Source organism: Polypterus senegalus, chromosome 3, assembly GCF_016835505.1.
Source record: "Polypterus senegalus isolate Bchr_013 chromosome 3, ASM1683550v1, whole genome shotgun sequence".
NCBI lineage: Eukaryota > Metazoa > Chordata > Cladistia > Polypteriformes > Polypteridae > Polypterus > Polypterus senegalus.
The window spans coordinates 248,673,990-248,692,978 of record NC_053156.1 but is presented as its reverse complement, the minus strand read 5'-3'; the positions used below and the strand labels follow the sequence as shown (position 1 = coordinate 248,692,978).

General features: G+C 39.2%; 1 protein-coding gene across 2 annotated transcripts in view; it reads right to left on the bottom strand.

Moving 5' to 3' along the window:
* Positions 1-18,078, bottom strand: part of LOC120526046 (hippocalcin-like protein 1) — a 172,822-nt gene extending 154,744 nt beyond the window's left edge. For both annotated transcript variants that reach the window (XM_039748894.1, XM_039748895.1), the window contains exon 1: positions 17,703-18,078. The gene's annotated coding sequence lies outside the window, so the exon portion shown is untranslated. The remainder of the gene's footprint in view (positions 1-17,702) is intronic.
* Positions 18,079-18,989: the final 911 nt, after the last annotated feature.

The window sequence follows — 18,989 nt, the reverse complement described above, 5'->3', positions numbered from 1 at the left end:
TACTGACTTCTAAAAAATGTAATGTTAACAAAAAGTACCTGTAGTTCACTTTTCATATAAAAATTGATTACATTGTAAGCATATTCCCCAGTACATCAATAAACAAATACAACAATGCATGGCAACGATCAAAACAATTTGTAGACTGAACCAAGCTGATTAACATTAACAGGAATAAGTGCAGAAGAGATCAAATTGGTAAACTTACAGCCAAACTAAATGAAGACCGTGTGGCAAACATGAAGTTTAACCTTTAAATGATCAATTCTTATACAATGGCAAGAGTAAGCATAGCAACATGACACAAGGTGGTCATCCCACATCAGCAAGACCTCTCTCAAGCAGAAGTTTCATGGCAAACAAAATTTCCAAGATATGCTATCCAATTTAGCATTGACTATCCACCTCGCACACAAGTCTTTAGACTGTGGGAGGAAACCCTCAAGGACATAAATTGGGGGACCCAGAACATGAACCCCAGTCTCCTTATTGTGAGGCAGCAGTACAACCAAAGTTCCATCTGGCCTTTTAGGAGCCACCTGGCAAATCCAAAGGTAATCATTAGTTGTTTAAATACATCCAAACAGTAAGAAACATAATACATAAGAAACGGATAGCAAATAATGAACTAACAAAACAATGCAAGATAGACAGACCCAGGGCTGGTTCTAATTTTTTAAGAGTTGAAAGTAGTATAGTCAGTTTAAATTGCACAGTGCAGAAGACTGCAATGGATATAATGGAAATACTACCAACTGTGAAATATCAATGCGGTTTTTTATGATTTCAAGATGAAAATCTTTTTGGTGAGGTTAATTTTTCTGGGCCTCAGAGCCATGAAATTGATACAGCAGTAAACACAGTTTTTTTTTTTTATACATTCACTGCAAATAGCCAAGGATTTTTTGTCAGTCAGTAAATGAGTCATTCAGGGATATGTCACCTTTTACAAAGAGACTAGCTGTGCTACCTGTTGAAATCTACGTAGACCTGAGACAGACACACGGATGCTTTTATTAAGGTAGATATGGGCTTTTGACGGGAAACAACATTACATGAAGGCCAATAAAAAGGGCTACCATACTTTGAAGTCTAGCATAACAACATTAGGAACACTGCTATCAGAAATGCACATACAACAGTGTTTTATTGCTGAAATGTGACATAGTGAATCATGTTGATCATTTAATTTTTATGAAAAATACCTACAGCAGCCAACAGATCAAGTACCAGTTTTGTATATTATAAAACTTAAATTGGGGATTCTACTTGAGCCTGTTGGCTGAAGAGATGTTTTTTGAAATAGATAGCTAGATAGATAGATAGATAGATAGATAGATAGATAGATAGATAGATAGATAGATAGATAGATAGATAGATAGATAGGAATTTATTTTGGCTGAAAAGAAGTTTTTTGAAATCATTTCATTAGGAAAAATCGGAATTTATTATTTAACGTGTTTATCTTTATTTTTAGCATTCCTTTTCATTTGTCTTCAGGATTTTATTGGTGTTATGTTACACTCTCTTCAATACATCATGGTTTCACACAATAGCAAAGTTCCATGTATATATTTCAAAGGCTGTATTTTTCCAACTTTGTCACAAACTAACCCATCACACTATATCTGATCATATCTCATTGTCTCATTCTACGTGAACTAGTGCCATTTTTGTATGATATCATTATCCTTGTTATCATGAGTCAAGCTAATAATTCAAACCCCTAGACTGCACCTGTCAGAGTAATTTAAACTGATGCCTTTTATATATTAGTGCATTTTATTTACAGCACATAACTGGATACTTAAAAACATTTTAGCATTGTGTCTATACCTAAATAATACTGAATGAGAAATATGTGATTAACAGTTTCACTTAACAGAAAAGGATTTGGTTTGTAGCTCTTTTTACATGTGTACAAAACAATGGATTTGCATTCCCTGTCCAAGACTACTTACTTTCTTGGTCCTAAAGCAACAGCCATAGGCCCTGGTCTAAGTTGGAAGAGCAAATAAATTAATGGATATCTGTTTTCATAAGGCAGGTCACAAACGGTAAAAGTAAAACCAGTTAAATTATCAATTAACCCTCAGTTATTCTTGCTAACAAACAAATAATAGTTTATTAACAGCTGTAGAATCGATATGAGAAACAGAACAGCAAATAAAAAGACTACATCAACCTAATAAAATAAATAAAATATTTAGGGATATTTAAACATGAAAACAGCTAAAACACAAATACAATTTTTATAACAGGACTTTTCAAAAATGTTCTGAACCTGCATCTGTTTTCAGCAACGATTTTATCTCAAAGAGGAGTCAAAGCCCAATCAGTAAGCAGAAAACATCCTGGAGGAGAACCAATTCATTATAGAGCACTTATAAAACATCACTCAAATGGAATCAACAATCAGTTTGTTTTGAACAAATGATAAATTCAGTGAACCCAGGAATCTTTTCTTAATGATATGTGAAATACTACAGAGGAACCATCCAAACCCAAAGTTAAAAAAAAAAACAAAAACTAACAGGTTTCAATACCCACTAAACGTAGGGCCACATCACTCCATTTTCACAGCATAGCTTTAAAGCTATCCTTTGTTATACTTTCAATACCTTATTGTATGTTTACTTGGAGGTACAGTACATCAAAATATATATTTTTTAACTGTGTAAACCTAAAAGCTAAGCATATACTGCAATAACTGTAGATCAGTTGAATAAACAGATATTTTTGTCTATTATAAACAAATGTAATAAATGCTAAGTGTCAGCAATACAAAAGCAACTGTATCATCTTTATACTTTCAACCACTTATTTTTATTTAATGTGTTTTTTAATTTGGGGCATCTGAGCCTCTGAGGTAACCTTAGTGTGTCATAGGGTATTCTAAAAGCAAACCAACTGAGAAAGAATGAGGAAACTTTGATATTTTCTTCTTACAAAAACCATGACAAACTATACTGATAATTTCTGCAAAGAGGCAAATTTAAACAAAGAGGCATAGCTGGCCAATACGATTTTTCCCAGTTGTTCTATTCCACATGTTGTGCCATTCTGTTCTCTCCATTTGATAGCACCCACAGGTGTGCTTGTGTGAGCATCATATATTGCAAAATATATTTCAAAAACTGCCTGCTTAGTAAAAGCATAGCACATGACTAAGAAAACATGCTACTATGATGCATTACTGGAAGGGATTTTCAAACCTTTAGTCTGCAATTTCCTTCAAAGACATGTTCCTGCTTCAAATGCCATACCCCCCAGGAGCTCTCTAATTATTAACTCACATTCATGCATAATAAGAAATTCAACTATGCCCCAATACTGGATCCTGTACTATTGTTTCTGATATTTACAGGAGTCAGTCTTTGTCATTCTACAATATGCTACACAATGAAAGAAAAAAAGCTAAAATTTGTAGGTTTCAATAAGCACTTCTTAGACACATCAAAGTGATGGTACAATCAGACAAGCACTAATGACCAAAAAGCAGAATGTTGGTATTCATTAACATAAAAAGCAAAGTACTAGAGTAGGCTGAATTAATAACATGTTAAATTATTTAGGCAGCATCAAGAAAATGGAAACTCTGTTGCCATGCATATTAGACATTTCTAGCCATAATTCACTTCCTCCTCCATTAAATTACCCCATGTTTGTGTGGGTTGTATTACGATAAGACAAGTAAGATTTATACCACACTTCCTCAAAGAAAATCCTGCATATATAGGTAGCCAGTTCAAATTCCATTACTGCCCAAAGGGAAGCTACTTTGTTGGGCACTTGAGTAAGGCCCTAAATCTGAAAATTGCTCCGGGGTAGTGTGCAATGGCTGACCCTGTGTTCCCCCTAAAGATCATGTGAAAAGACCCTTGGGGAATTAACAGAATATCCACAAAAAAAATTTACAATATTCATAAATATTTGGACAGAGGCAACTGTTTTCTAATTTTGGTTCTGTACATTACCATAATGAATTTTAAATGAAACAACTCAGATGCAGTTGAAGTGCACACTTTCATCTTTAATTCAGTGGGGTGAACAAAACGATTGCATAAAAAATGTATGGCAACTAATGCATTTTTTTAACACAATCCCTTCGTTTTAGGGGCTCAAAAGTAATTGGACAATTAACTCAAAGGCTACTTCAAGGGCAGGTGTGGGCAAGTCTGTTGTTATGTCATTATCAATTAAGCAGATAAAAGGCCTGGAGTTGAATTGAGGTGTGGTGCTTGCATGTGGAAGATTTTGCTGTGAACAGAAAACATGCGGTCAAAGGAGCGCTCCATTCAGGTGAAAGAAGCCATCCTTAAGCTGCGAAAACAGAAAAAACCCATCCGAGAAATTGCTACAATATTACGAGTGGCAAAATCTACAGTTTGGTACATCCTGAGAAAGAAAGCAAGCACTGGTGAACTCAGCAACGCAAAAAGACCTGGATATCCGTGGAAGTCAATAGTGGTGGATGATCACAGAATCATTTCCGTGGTGAAGAGAAACCCCTTCACAACAGCCAACCAAGTGAACAACACTCTCCAGGGGGTAGGCGTATTGATATCCAAGTCTACCATCAAGAGAAGACTGCATGAAAGTAAACACAGAGGGTGCACTGCAAGGTGCAAGCCACTCATAAGCCTCAAGAATAGAAAGGCTAGATTGTACTTTGCTTAAGAACATCTAAAAAAGCCAGCACAGTTCTGGAAAAACATTCTTTGGACAGATGAAACCAAGATCAACCTCTACCAGAATGATGGCAAGAAAAGAATTATGGAGAAGGCATGGAACAGCTCATTATCCAAAGCATACCACATCATCTGTAAAACACAGTGGAGGCAGTGGGATGGCTTGGGCGTGCATGGCTGCCAGTGGCACTGGGACACATGTGTTTAGTGTTCATTGATGATGTGACACAGGACAGAAGGAGCCGAATGAATTCTGAGGTGTTCAGAGACATACTGTCTGCTCAAATCCAGCTAAATGCAGTCAAATTGATTGGCGGCGTTTCATGATACAGATGGACAATGACCCAAAACATACAGCCAAAGCAACCCTGGGGTTTATTAAAGCAAAGAAGTAGAAAATTCTTGAATGGCCAAGTCGGTCACCTGATCTTAACCCAATAGAGCATGCATTTCACTTGTTGAAGACTAAACTTCAGACAGAAAGGCCCACAAACAAACAGCAACTGAAAGCAGTTGCAGTAAAGACCTGGCAGAGCATTAAAAAGGAGGAAACGCAGCATCTGGTGATGTCCATGAGTTCAAGACTTCAGGCTGTCATTGCCAGCAAAGGGTTTTCAACCAAGTATTAGAAATTAACATTTTATTTCCAGTTATTTAATTTGTCCAATTACTTTTGAGCCTCTGAAATAAAGGGATTGTGTTAAAAAATACTTTAGTTCCAACACATTTTTATTTAATCTTTTTGTTCAACCCACTGAATTAAAGCTGAAAGTCTGCACTTCAACTCCATCTGAGTTGTTTCATTTAAAATTCATTATGGTAATGTACAGTACCAAAATTAGAAAAAAGTTGTCTCTGTCCAAATATTTATGGACCTAAGTGTATGTACACACACTGTATATGTGTGTCTGTATGAGGCCTGGGAAAGTTAACACATTCATTTTTGCGATTAATGTGGCCTGTTTAACTTGTTAAAAAAGATTGTGGAATCCAGGGCCAACAATGAGGTAAATGCCTTAGGCAGTGCTTTGGTCAAGGCAGCATTTTCATGGATGGATAAATACTTTATTAATCCCCCAGGGGAAATTCACATACTCCAGCAGCAGCATACTGATAAAAACAATATTAATTAAAGAGCAATAAAAGTGCAGTGCAAGTTAAAAAATGCAAGGTTTGAGAGTGTGAGGCAGGTATAACAGTCTATAATCTTGTGTAGTGTTAACGTTTACCGGGTGGAATTGAAGAGTCGCATAGTGTGGGGGAGGAACGATCTCCTCAGTCTGTCAGTGGAGCAGGACAGTGACAGCAATCTATTGCTGAAGCTGCTCCTCTGTCTGGTGATGATACTGTTCAGTGGATGCATTGGATTCATGATTGACAGGAGAAAAGCTCAGCGCCCATCGCTCTGCCACAGATGTCAAACTGTCCAGCTCCATGCCTACAACAGAGCCTGCCTTCCTCACCAGTTTGTCCAGGCATGAGGTGTCACTCTTCTTTATGCTGCCTCCCCAGCACACCACCGCGTATAAGAGAGCGCTCGCCACAACCATCTGATAGAACATCTGCAGCATCTAACTGCAGATGTTGAAGGACACCAGCCTTCTAAGGAAGTATAGTCAGCTCTGTCCTCTCTTGCACAGAGCATCAATAATTGGCAGTCCAGTCCAATTTATCATCCAGCTGCACTTCCAGGTATTTATAGGTCTGTACCCTCTGCACACAATGATCGCTGATAATCACAGGGTCCGGGAGGGGCCTGGGCCTCCAAAAATCCACCACCAGCTCCTTGGTTTTGCTGGTGTTCAAGGTGTAGGTGGTTTGAGTCTCACCATTTAACAAAGTCCTTGATTAGGTTTCTATACTCCTCCTCCTGTCCACTCCTCATGCAGACATCAATAGCAGTGTCGTCAGCGAACATTTGCACGTGGCAGGACTCCGAGTTGTATTGGAAATCCCAATCCCATGTATAATGGCTGAACAGGACCGGAGAAAGCACAGTCCCCTGAGCCAATCCTGTGCTGCTGACCACAATGTCAGACCTGCAGTTCCCGAGACGCACATACTGAGGTCTGTCTGTAAGATAGTCCACGATCCATGCCACCAGGTATGAATCTACTCCCATCTCTGTCAGTTTGTCCCTAAGGTGCAGAGGTTGGATGGTGTTGATGGCACTAAAGATGTCTAGAAACATAATTCTTACAGCACTACTGCCTCTATCCAAGTGGGAGAGGGATCGGTGTAGCATATAGATGATGGCATCCTCCGCTCCCACCTTCTCCTGGTATGCGAACTGCAGAGGGTCGAGGGCATGGCAGACCTGTGGCCTCAGGTGGTGAAGCAGCAGCCGATCCATGGTCTTCATCACATATGACGTCAGAGCGACAGGCCGGAAGTCATTCAGCTCACCATGACGTGATACCTTTGGGACTGGGCTGATGCAAGATGTTTTCCAAAGCCTCGGGACTCTCCCCTGTTCCATGTTCAGGTTGAAGATGCGCTGTAGAGAACTCCCCAGCTCCAACGCACAGGCCTTCACCAGTCGTGGTGATACTCCATCTGGACCCACTGCTTTGCTGGTGCGAAGTCTCCTCAGCTTTCTGCTTACCTGGGTTGCTGTAATTGTGGGTGGGGGGAAACTCTCTCCTATGCTGGTATTAGCAGAAGGATGGGTGGAGGATGCAGTACTCTGAGGTGAAAGTGGGTTAGGGTGGTCAAACCTGTTAAAAGAAGTTGTTCATCAGGTTTGTTCTCTCCACGTCTCTCTCGATGGTGGCACCCCGCTTCGACCTGCGGCCAGTGATGATCTTCATCCCATCCCACACTTCCTTCATGCTGTTATTCTGATTATACCTCTTAGATGTGTTAGACATTCTGAATGGGCTGGACAACGGGGTGGCAAAAAAAAAAAAAAAACAGCTTGGAGATTGCTTTCTTCATGTTGTTATTCTGCAACTTCTGCTCCAGCTTTCTCCTGTACTGTTCTTTCGCCTCCCTGAGCTGGAATTGGAGTTCCTTCTGCACGCGCTTGAGCTCATGCTAATCACCGCTTTTAAAAGCCCTTTTCTTCTGGTTCAAAAGGCCCTTGATGTCACTTGTAATCCATGGCTTGTTGTTAGCATAGTAGCATACTGTTCTTACTGGAACTACAATGTCCATACAGAAGTTGATGTAATCAGTAGTACAGTCAACAACCTCCTCAATGTTCTCACTATATGATCCCTGCAGGATATCCCAGTCCGTAGTTCCAAAGCAGTCCCTCAGAGCCTGCTCTGCCTCAAGGAACCACTTCCTGAATGAGCGTGTGGTTGTAGGTAGCTCCCTCACTCTTGGTTTGTAGTGAGGCTGAAGCAGAACCAGGTTATGATCTGCTTTCCCAAGCGCAGGCAGCGGGGTGACACTGTATGTGTCTTTAACATTTGCATACAGTAAGTAGGTCAATAGTCCTATTTCCCCAGGTGTTACAATCCACATACTGGGAGAAGGCAGGTAATGTTTTGTCCAGTGTCACATGGTTAAAGATTCGAGAGATTAGCACAAGCGCCTCAGTGTGCTGTTTGTAGTTTAGCAACAGCGGCGTGGATGATGTCACCCGCTGTCTCCACGTCCGCCCGAGGAGGAATGTAAACAGTAACGACGACGTGTCCAAACTCTCTGTGCAAGTAGTAGGAACGCAGACTTATAGCCAACAGTTCGATGTCCCTGCAGCAAGTGGAGATTACATGTCAAGGGTTGCACCACCTTGTAATCACATAGAGAGTGAGTCCTCCTCTTTTCCGCTTCCCGCAGGTATTTGTGTCTCTGTCCGCTCTAACTGTGCTAAACCCGGGTAGCTCCACGTTAGCATCAGGGATGCCAGTTGTTGCCACATTGCACAAAAACACAACAAACTGCATTCTCTGTAGGTCCTGACATTTTTCACCAACACAGCCAGTTCGTCGATCTTATTTGGTAGTGAGTTCACATTTCCCAGGATCACCAAAGGCACCGAAGGCTTGTATCACCACTTCCTCGCTAGCTGCTTAGCCTTTAGCTTTGCGCCAGCTCTGCTGCCACAATACCGCCTTCTTACCTTGTCAATGGGGAACCACATCGACACGGGCCTTTGTTCTCAGCGCTAGAAGTTGACTACCTGAATAGATGAGTCTTGGTTTTCATGTACCATATTTATATTTACTTGTAAAAATTAAGTTAAAGATTTAAAATTTCATATTAACTCATTCATAACACATACAAAACATGTCAACACGTAGCACTGGTGTTCATTTTCTTGATTCATACATACTGACGTAGGTGCAGGGAAGTGGAAGGAAAAGGGATGGAGGGGGGTGGTTTATAGCAGTCCTGGTGCAATCCTAGAGAAAAGTTGCAGAGGTAAAAGTTACGCTCTTTTTTTTTTTCATTTCATGTTTCTGTAATAAGATTGATTCAATTTTACATCACATCCCATTCATCCATCCATTATCCAACCTGCTATATCCTAACTACAGGGTCACGGAGTCTGCTGGACACAATCCCAGCCAACATAGGGTGCAAGGCAGGAAACAAACTCTGGGCGGGGCGCCAGCCCACCGCAGATTATATCACATAAGCGCTCTAAATTAGTTATCTTTGAGTGGCACTGAAACCGAAATAAGTCTCTGGTACCTCTGTATTAACTCATCGGTCTGCCAAGTAGCTTACAGTGCTAACTGCCCTAGACAAAACTCTACAAAATAAAAGTGCAATGATTTTTCCTACCTATTATTCCAGTTTGCAGCATCTTCTCTAATGTATGCCAGGAATGCAACATAACCATCCAAGTAATGGACAGTGTCAGTTTTTAAGTGAGACAATAGCTACAGAGATCTTTTTTTCTATGCCAGGTACAAAGGTGCAGGTGGAGCAATGTGCTCCCACCATTTTTCTGTGGTGGCATGTTTTGTAACACAAAAAATCCCAAGGCTCACCACGATTTCACTAACCACAAAAGCATTAAACTTCTTAGATGTGTTAGACATTCTGAATGGACTGGACACAGGGGCGGCAAAAAAAACCAGCTTGGAGATTGCTGTTTGCAGACACAGTGCTTGTGTAAAGTATTAAAAGTCAACAGTCGTTTCAATTAGTGCTTGGCAGTATGGCCAAAATTCTATATCACAGTATTTTTCAAAATTACACCGGTTTCATGGTATTCGATGGTATTTTTTTCCCATGCATGAGTGGATGTTAACCAGATTTTCCACTGCAATTACTGCAGTAGACTGGCTAAGAACAACCTATTCCACTGTCATGAGAATTGTAAATTGTACAAAAAAACATTTTAATGTGTATACAAGTATTAATACAGGTTTGCATGGCCCCATAAAGTGAGTTTTCAAGGGGGTGGCACTATTGAAAAGAAGGAATCACATTGCATGACAGTTGCAGTCAAAATATAGAACCTTTTTATTGAACAAATTTTGCAAATAAACTAAAATTTTGACACCATATTTTCAACCATCCAAAGAGGCATTTAGACTTAGTAAAATATCCAGAGGTGCTTGTCAAAAGTTGTATTCCACTGAACATGTCTTAGAAAAGGAATAAATAGCAAATATTTTTTGTAAACCAACTACACTTTCTGTTAATGTTAACAATCTCTGTCCACTGACACGTTAAAGTGACTTTACCATCATTAAACAGCATAATATTTAAACTAATAAATAATAATAAAATATACAATAGTGCAACATCCAGTAACAATACTATTACTTCCAGCCCAGGTGCATTACACAGTATTCACCAAATAAAAATAAAATAAAACAAGTGCAACTTGCAATCTTTACCAACTGAACTATCATTAAGGCAAATTCCATTAATATGGACCTTGCTTCAAGCTAAGCTATATACATAAATAATACAACTGCAACTTGGATTTATAATGCTATTTATGGTATAGCGGGTCCACGGCTGAAAAAAAAAAATACGACCAGTTTTTAAATCCAGTTCGCCGTGTCTGTCTCCGTGGGCGCCGTTGCACGACCGCGGGGAGTTGATGAGGTGATTGGGGTGAGCCTCAATTGCTTCATCGGCTTCCTGCACCATGTGATTAAGGTGCTGTGCCCACGGAGATGCATATTTATGGGCAGGCATGATTGGGGGAAGGAAAAAAGAAGAGAGAACAGAAGGAGGTTAAAGAAGGCAAAAGGCAGTCATGGGAGACGATCCAGACACCAGGAAGGAGAAGGCAGCACGAGCTGGGGCTCAGTGGAGGAGCGCAGGCTGAGGCGCTCCAGGGGCTGGTTCGCCCTACTAACTAAGCATGTAGAGTGGGGTGAGCAAAATGTTAAGACCTCCCAATGGATCAGAGGAGTGACTGAGTGAGCGTGAAGGAAGATGGGAGGTGTGCTGACCACGGATGGTCTGGCTGTACAATTTGTGCTGTAGAGGCTCCACCAGCAACTCCAGTGATGAGTGGGCAGGGTAGACAGAAGTTGGTGGGCTGCGATCAAGTGAGGAGAGAGACTGCATTTTAACCTCTATTTTAACAGATTTATTTATTATGGATTTTATCCCCATGTTTCATGTTTTATGGATTTGCTATTTATTTGGGTACTGTATTTTTTTGAACACTGCACAATGGAGACTTTTGGTTTTATTTTTGACTGTTTTTAACAAAAGCATTTGAGCACATTCCACCATCCTCTGGCTTCAATGAGATCTGTCAACTCATCTCGGTCATAACTATTGACGGTGTTGGTTCAACAGACTCCCATGTGGGAAGAGAGTGTCTGTAGGGGACCGGCATCATCACACTATTACACAGTACCCAAATAAAACAAGTACAACTTGGCTTGCAGTATAATCCAGTAGTATAGAAACAGTATTCACACATTTGAACATAATGGTCCACATCCAACCTTTTAAAACCAATGTATCTCCAGACAACAGATACGGCTCCTGTTTTCGGTAAAAGTCCTTCTGTGTCATCATGTTCAAATTTATCGTCAGCTACAGCTTCAGTCTCGGAATGTTCTCTGTCCATTTTCACCTCTCAGTACCTCCACTAACGTATGTAATCCGTTGCATGCGTGTTTAGCGGTGCAACAGTTTCCCACTGCGACACGTTCCGAACACTGTTTAGGCTATTTAAACCGGTGTTGCGGTATAAGAAAAATCCATACAGTAATTAAAATAAAAAATGGTTTTTGGTAGGAACTGGTATACCACCCAGCACTTGTTTCAATCATTTTTTACTTTGACATGTCTGTGTCTCATATGCTATGCCAATTTGAGAATTAATACATTGGCCTCGTTTTCTTACTGCCTTCTTTTCAACTTGCCTTTTTCAAATTTAGGATATACTTGATCAAGTAGTATTTTGTTAAAACTTCACATTTAAGATCATTGTTTAAGTTTAAACTATGCCATTTTTTTAATTTCTTTGTGACGATTCTACATTTATTTTTTGATTCAGTTTATATTTACTTCATGATTTATAAATTCATTTTATAATTACATGTTTTAATGTTAGATGAAGTTAATCATAACTAATTACATACATTTATGCAATTAGATCATTTTTGTTCCATTTCCAGCTCTAATATTTTATATATCTATTTATATGCAAACATACAAATATATATCTTGCAATGACAGATAAATGCAAATATATTGTATCACATGGTCTATGGATATAATTCTTTGTAGATTCTGAAAGCATCAAAAGTCTCAGATGAAGGTGTGCTTCTGTATAGATACCTGTGTGCATGCAATAATTTTCTTTTATTTTTAGATAATACAACTTGGAAAGAGTATCTGTTGCTTAGTTATTCTAAAGCTATGCTATATTATTCTTATTAATACAGAATAATTACATGCATTCAAACTAAATGGTAGTTGAAAATACAAGAAATCAAACTGATTAAGCTCAAAATTCAATGCACACTGTGAATTTTATGTTAACTCTATGGAAAACATGGCTGTGCTATGACATTTTTTCATTGAATTACTTGTAGGTGGGATGGTCACACAGTAGTCTCAGTGGATCCTAGGTAGTATGAATTCTAGTCTGGTTATCATCTCAAAACATGAGCATGTTAGGCAATTTCATGACTCTAAACTGGCTGATATACAGTGCATCCAGAAAGTATTCACAAAGCATCACTTTTTCCACATTTTCTTATGTTACAGCCTTATTCCAAAATGGATTAAATTCATTTTTTTTCCTCAGAATTCTACACCCAACACCCCATAATGACAAGGTGAAAAATGTTTATTTGAGGTTTTTGCAAATTTATTAAAAATAAAAAAACTGAGAAATCACATGTACATAAGTATTCAGAGCCTTTGCTCAATACTTTGTCGATGCACCTTTGGAATCAATTACAGCCTCAAGTCTTTTTGAATATGATGCCACATGCTTGGCACACCTATCCTTGGCCAGTTTCACCCATTCCTCTTTGCAGCACCTCTCAAGCTCCATCAGGTTGGATGGGAAGTGTCGGTGCACAGCCATTTTAAGATCTCTCCAGAGATGTTCAATCGGATTCAAGTCTGGGCTCTGTCCTTGCCACTCAAGGACATTCACAGAGTTGTCCTGAAGCCACTCCTTTGATATCTTGGCTGTGTGCTTAGGTTCGTTGTCTTACTGAAAGATGAACCGTTGCCCCATTCTGAGGTCATGAGCGCTCTGGAGCAGGTTTTCAACAAGGATGTCTCTGTACATTGCTGCAGTCATCTGTCCCTTTATCCTGACTAGTCTCCCAGTTCCTGCCGCTGAAAAACATCCCCACAGCATGATGCTGCCACCACCATGCTTCACTGTAGGGATGGTATTGGCCTGGTGATGAGCGGTGCCTGGTTTCCTCCAAACGTGACGCCTGGCATTCACACCAAAGAGTTCAGTCTTTGTCTCATTAGACCAGAGAAATTTGTTTCTCATGGTCTGAGAGTCCTTCAGGTGCCTTTTGGCAAACTCCAGGCAGACTGCCATGTGCCTTTTACTAAGGAGTGGCTTCTCTACCATACAGGCCTGATTGGTGGATTGCTGTAGAGATCGCCTCCCTGACTAAGGCCCTTCTCCCCTGATCGCTCAGTTTAGATGGCCGGCCAGCTCTAGGAAGAGTCCTGGTGGTTTCGAACTTCTCCCACTTACGGATGATGGAGGCCACTGTGCTCGTGGGACCTTCAAAGCAGCAGAAATTTTTCTGTAACCTTCCCCAGACTTGTGCCTTGAGACAATCCTGTCTAAGAGGTCTACAGACAATTCCTTTGACGTCATGCTTGGTTTGTGCTCTGACACAAACTGTCAACTGTGGGACCTGCTATAGACAGGTGTGTGCCTTTCCAAATCATGTCCAATCAACTGAATTTACCACAGGTGGACTCCAATTAAGCTGCAGAAACATCTCAAGGATGATCAGGGGAAACAGGGTGCACCTGAGCTCAATTTTGAACTTCATGGCAAAGGCTATGAATACTTATGTACATGTGCTTTCTCATTTTTTTTATTTTTAATAATTTTGCAAAAATCTCAAGTAAACCTTTTTCACGTTGTCATTATGGGGTGTTGTGTGTAGAATTCTGAGAAGAAAAGTGAATTTAATCCATTTTGGAATAAGGCTGTAACATAACAAAATGTGGAAAAAGTGATGCGCTGTGAATACTTTCCGGATGCACTGTTGATGGGTAAGCGAGTGCACGTGTGCCCCTTTCATTGGCTGAAATGCAGGAAGAAACCAGGAACTAGGAACCAGTCTGTGATGCATGACTAAGCTCCAAACTTCCCACACCCCTGTTCCTGTGTTCGGATTCAGCGGGTTGGAAAATGGATGGATGGATGTTCTAAAGTAAGCAGGATTATTGGAAGGGTGCAATAAGTAAATTTTACATTTCTGTGTATAAGCCATCTGGAATGTATTTTTTTGTTCTCTTTTGATGTTCTAATGCTTAAGGATTTGCAATACTTTCTCTGGTATCAGTATACTAAATGTGACAAGCAAAAATTGTATGAAGTCTTTTGCAGTATATTGGGACACATAAACAAACAGGCAGATTCACTATGCATATGGACCAGCATGCTATGCCATATCTGCCACCACCCTGTTTCCAATTGCTCAACAAGGATGACATAGGATGACATATGAACCATGCATTTTTTGATGAGCTTCATGCAAAGCATCACCAGATCAGGATGAACACTACTAAGAAGTGGGCTGCACAGTCTTTTTAAACTAAATAGTAAATGACTCGTCTAACAAGATTAAATGCGGAAAGAGGAGGTGATGTATGTGTACATATGAACATCTATCTGTGTGGCTACATTTACTTAAGAAAATTACACCACCAGAATAAATAAAAATGTTAGATTATGTTTTTCACAGATTACTTTAACATTACTTTAATATTAATTCAACTTCTTCAGCTCACTGCACAATAATCCTTTCTTAAAGTTTTCTTGAAAATCAATAACCTACCAAACAACATCTGAGGGGACGTTTAGAGTCGAAACCATAGCATATGACCATTCTTGGACCTAATGAATGGTTATCTATTCTTTGAATGTTGACTTTAATTCTTGAATATCAAATGTATTACTCAAATGAATAACTGACCCAACTGACTATATACATTTTTGAACTAGGAGAATAAGAATAACCATCTATTACTGTCATCCTCTCTCTCTTTCACTCTCTCTGTATATATCACCTTAATCTTAGAAATTCCAAGTAAATCTAGGCAACAGTGAAATAACAAAAAAAATACAAGTAAACCATGTCATTTGACATTAAACTAACAATTTATATTCACAACAAAGATTTTACAGTTGCTCTGGAAACTCTATGGCCTTCTACTGTGTGTGCCACACAGTCATGTTTTTGCCTTTGATACAGAGTACAACTCTGAATTTTCAAGGTGCATACATTACATCACTTGAATTTGTGAAGGAATAACAGCAAAGCTATCAAATTAACAAAGAAACATTGGTTAAACATTGTCAGGTACTATTCAGTAAAGGTCTAAAACCACACAAAAATAGAAATTACAATTAACACTTCCTTTAAAGCTTTCAGAAAGGTCAGTGGCTTCTCAAACACAGCATCTTCGTGCCTGATGCAATTTTGATAAGAAAACTTATCTAGTCCTTCATTTTCCTTTAGAAATTCACAGAATGAGAGTAGAGAAAACACAACTGACATTACTAACAAAGGTTAAAAACATGATTAGTATCATAACCATGCAAAAACAAAACTTATACTTTACAACAATTCCAAGATGGGAAAAAAACAAAACATGCCTTTATATTAAAAAGAAAATCATTCACTTAATTTATTCCATTAAATTAAGCACAATACTTGAACCAATCAAGGAAAAGACAGCACATGCATCAATATGTACAGGTTAATCTGCTCAACAAAAGCCAAAATATGAGACTGGTGTTCCACAAGAACATGTACTGCAACTACCATGTTATTAATTAATAAATTATTGTGTAATGTGTGTTTGAGTCTTATTTTATTTGAATATGCTAGCTAGCCAAGCAAGAAATTGGACCAAGTACTTTCTACAGTTAACAGAAATACAGGTAACGGGCCAGATAGTGCAGGCTTTAGATCAGAGGTATCTATCCATATTACGTAGCTTAATGAGCTGTACAATATAGTTCCTCTAGCATATACAGAAAAAAATATATGTTTTTTGATCTTTTAATACACAATAAATAATCCAACAATACACAAATGCTTTTTTTACTAGAGAACACATACAGTTAACACTGACGTACTTGTTTGCGGTGTATCAGTAATTGACGAGCATCTATGAAAATGTAGTTGTGCATCCCTGAAGAGATAAACCATGTTTAACAATACTGCAGCCCGCTACACATATACGTGCCCAAAGTTTCTCAATATTCACTTGAGGCATACCGCGCAAAAATCATCATGAAAGTGGAAAACACCGAAACAGTATGTGAAAGCCTTGTGTAGGGAGAAAAGAAATGCCTTCCGCGGAGCACACTGTCAACGCCAAACTGATCGCGGAGTTAACTGCATTCCATTCTGTTAAAAAAATGCTTCTCTCGATCCCTACGCACAAGCTGCCAAAAATAAAGACAGTCACATCCGTTGTTCCTACTGTTTAACCCAGCCCTTTCGAACGTTTTAAAGAGTGGAAAATGAACTTTAGAATTCAAACGATTGTTTTGTTCTCCAATTGGTGATAACGTGATACAAAAAAGAACAGATCAACTGTTTATTTGTGCAAAGTGCACAAGAGGTTCGAGTGGATGCCTATTCCTTTCTATCACTCACATTAAGAGTAAAGTAGTAAAAGAGCTACGATCAACATCTTTACTCACAAGAAAAAAGCAAATCCATCTGGAAAAAAGCAAAGTGACAGCTGTCAAAATACAGGCGTGTGCATCCCACAAGCCCGCCTTTGCCCGCAGCAAAGCCTACCCCGAGAAAACCATGTGCTGTTTACTAATATTTCAGATGTAAAGACGTTTGTTTTAAGATAAACTGTATAAAAGAGTAGCAGATCGTGAGAATATCAGCCAATTTGCAGGTTATTGTCAGGAGCAGAAACAAGTCACTGAGGGGGAGGGGGAAAATGTCCCACTTTACTTTAGGGAAACTCGGAAGCCTTAGCTTCCATCTCTAATGCACAGATATGTAAACAAACTACAATAAATCCACACCTGAAAGAAATTCCAAAAAAAATACAAAATTTATCAAGTCAAAGCAAAAACGACGCTGCATTTTACACGTATCTGCCTACTTGCTAAGCACATCCTTTTTTTAAATTGGTTTTGCTTTTTGCGAAGCACCTCTGCCCTCCCACAAGCTATGTCTTGCACCCGAAGTTAAGTCTATTAAAGCAGCAGCGCCCTTCTAAGAACTCAAACTTTCAGCATTTGCCGGCTCCGCAGAAAATATGGGCGATGAGAACCTGCCCTCCGACTTAATAATTACGCACCTGCATAATGCTGAAAAGAAGACTTCGCGCGGATGTCAAAAGAAAGCACGTTCAGACACCTACTCACCAACTTACCGACTACTTTCAGCTGAAGTCGCAAATGGGCTTTTTTCCCTGTTAGAGATCCACAGAAAACGTACTTGCCCAGGCACCGAGCAGCTCGTCCGCTTAAGAACTTAGGATGTGAATATTTTGAATGCTGAGGTAAAAGTGAACTGTATTATTAACAAATGGCAACTAAATGTCACTACACAACAGTAACGGAAGAACCACAAAAAGTCTTCAACGGAAAAAAGTAAATGCAGTGAAGTCGCTTTATTCTTTCCTTCTTGTGTATTGATACTTTATTGCCAAGTGGTCTGAATGGAAGTCTTATTATTTCAATAAGCTCTTCGCAACAATGCTGGATGTCTTATTCCATGTTACAAAAGACGAGGCGCCCAGAAAGAGCTCAAGACTATGTTTCTTATTAATGGAACGTTCCAATTTCTTTACACCATAGGGGAATCTGTTTCGGTCGACGTTTTCTTTTCCAGGTCGCTCAAATTTATTTTTTCTTTTGATATTATAAAACAATTCTCTATCTATTTTATAAAAGTTTTGTATGGTGTAGGGTCGATCCATCGTAGCCCTTATGAAATACATTTATCGAATCCCCCCCCACAATTTTTTTAGTGTATTCCACCGCAAGTATTATGTACATAACCACAGGCGAGAGAGAGAGAGAGAGAAGACCAGGAGGCAGGAAGTTGGATGTATCTGTGTGTTCGGCGGGTTGGAAACTGCCATACATCCTTAAAGCTGTATAAGCCATAAGGAATGATTTGAATTCACTATTTGTTAAGTCACTATTCGACAGCAGTCACCCGCGGAGCTTGGAGAATTAGAAGTGTTCGCGACGGGCAGTGTTACCGGTTTCCAAATGTGAAACGGTTCTCTTTGGCGTATCCACCTCCGATGAGTCATTTCATATGCTATTCAGATACAATAATAATATTTCAGCTATGCTACTGTATTCAAATAACAACCGGAAGGTACTGGAATGTTTTATACGTCCTGGAAAACTAAATACATTTGACCTGCTTTTCTGTTTAAAAGTAAATGTTTCACGAGGGAAATACAAAGCCACTTGTGTAAAATTATACGTAAAGCCTGGTTTACATGGCACAAGCCTTGGTTGCAGTATATATTAATGATTGTTTTCTTAACTATTTTATAGTTTTTAGTATTAAATTAATTTTCGCATTTACTTATTTTTCTAGATATGAACTGTAAGCCTCCTGTCAGAATGTGATACAGTTGGTATGCTTAAAAGTATGACAAGGGTGCTATAGTAGATTGTGGTCTGATTAGGGATATGAT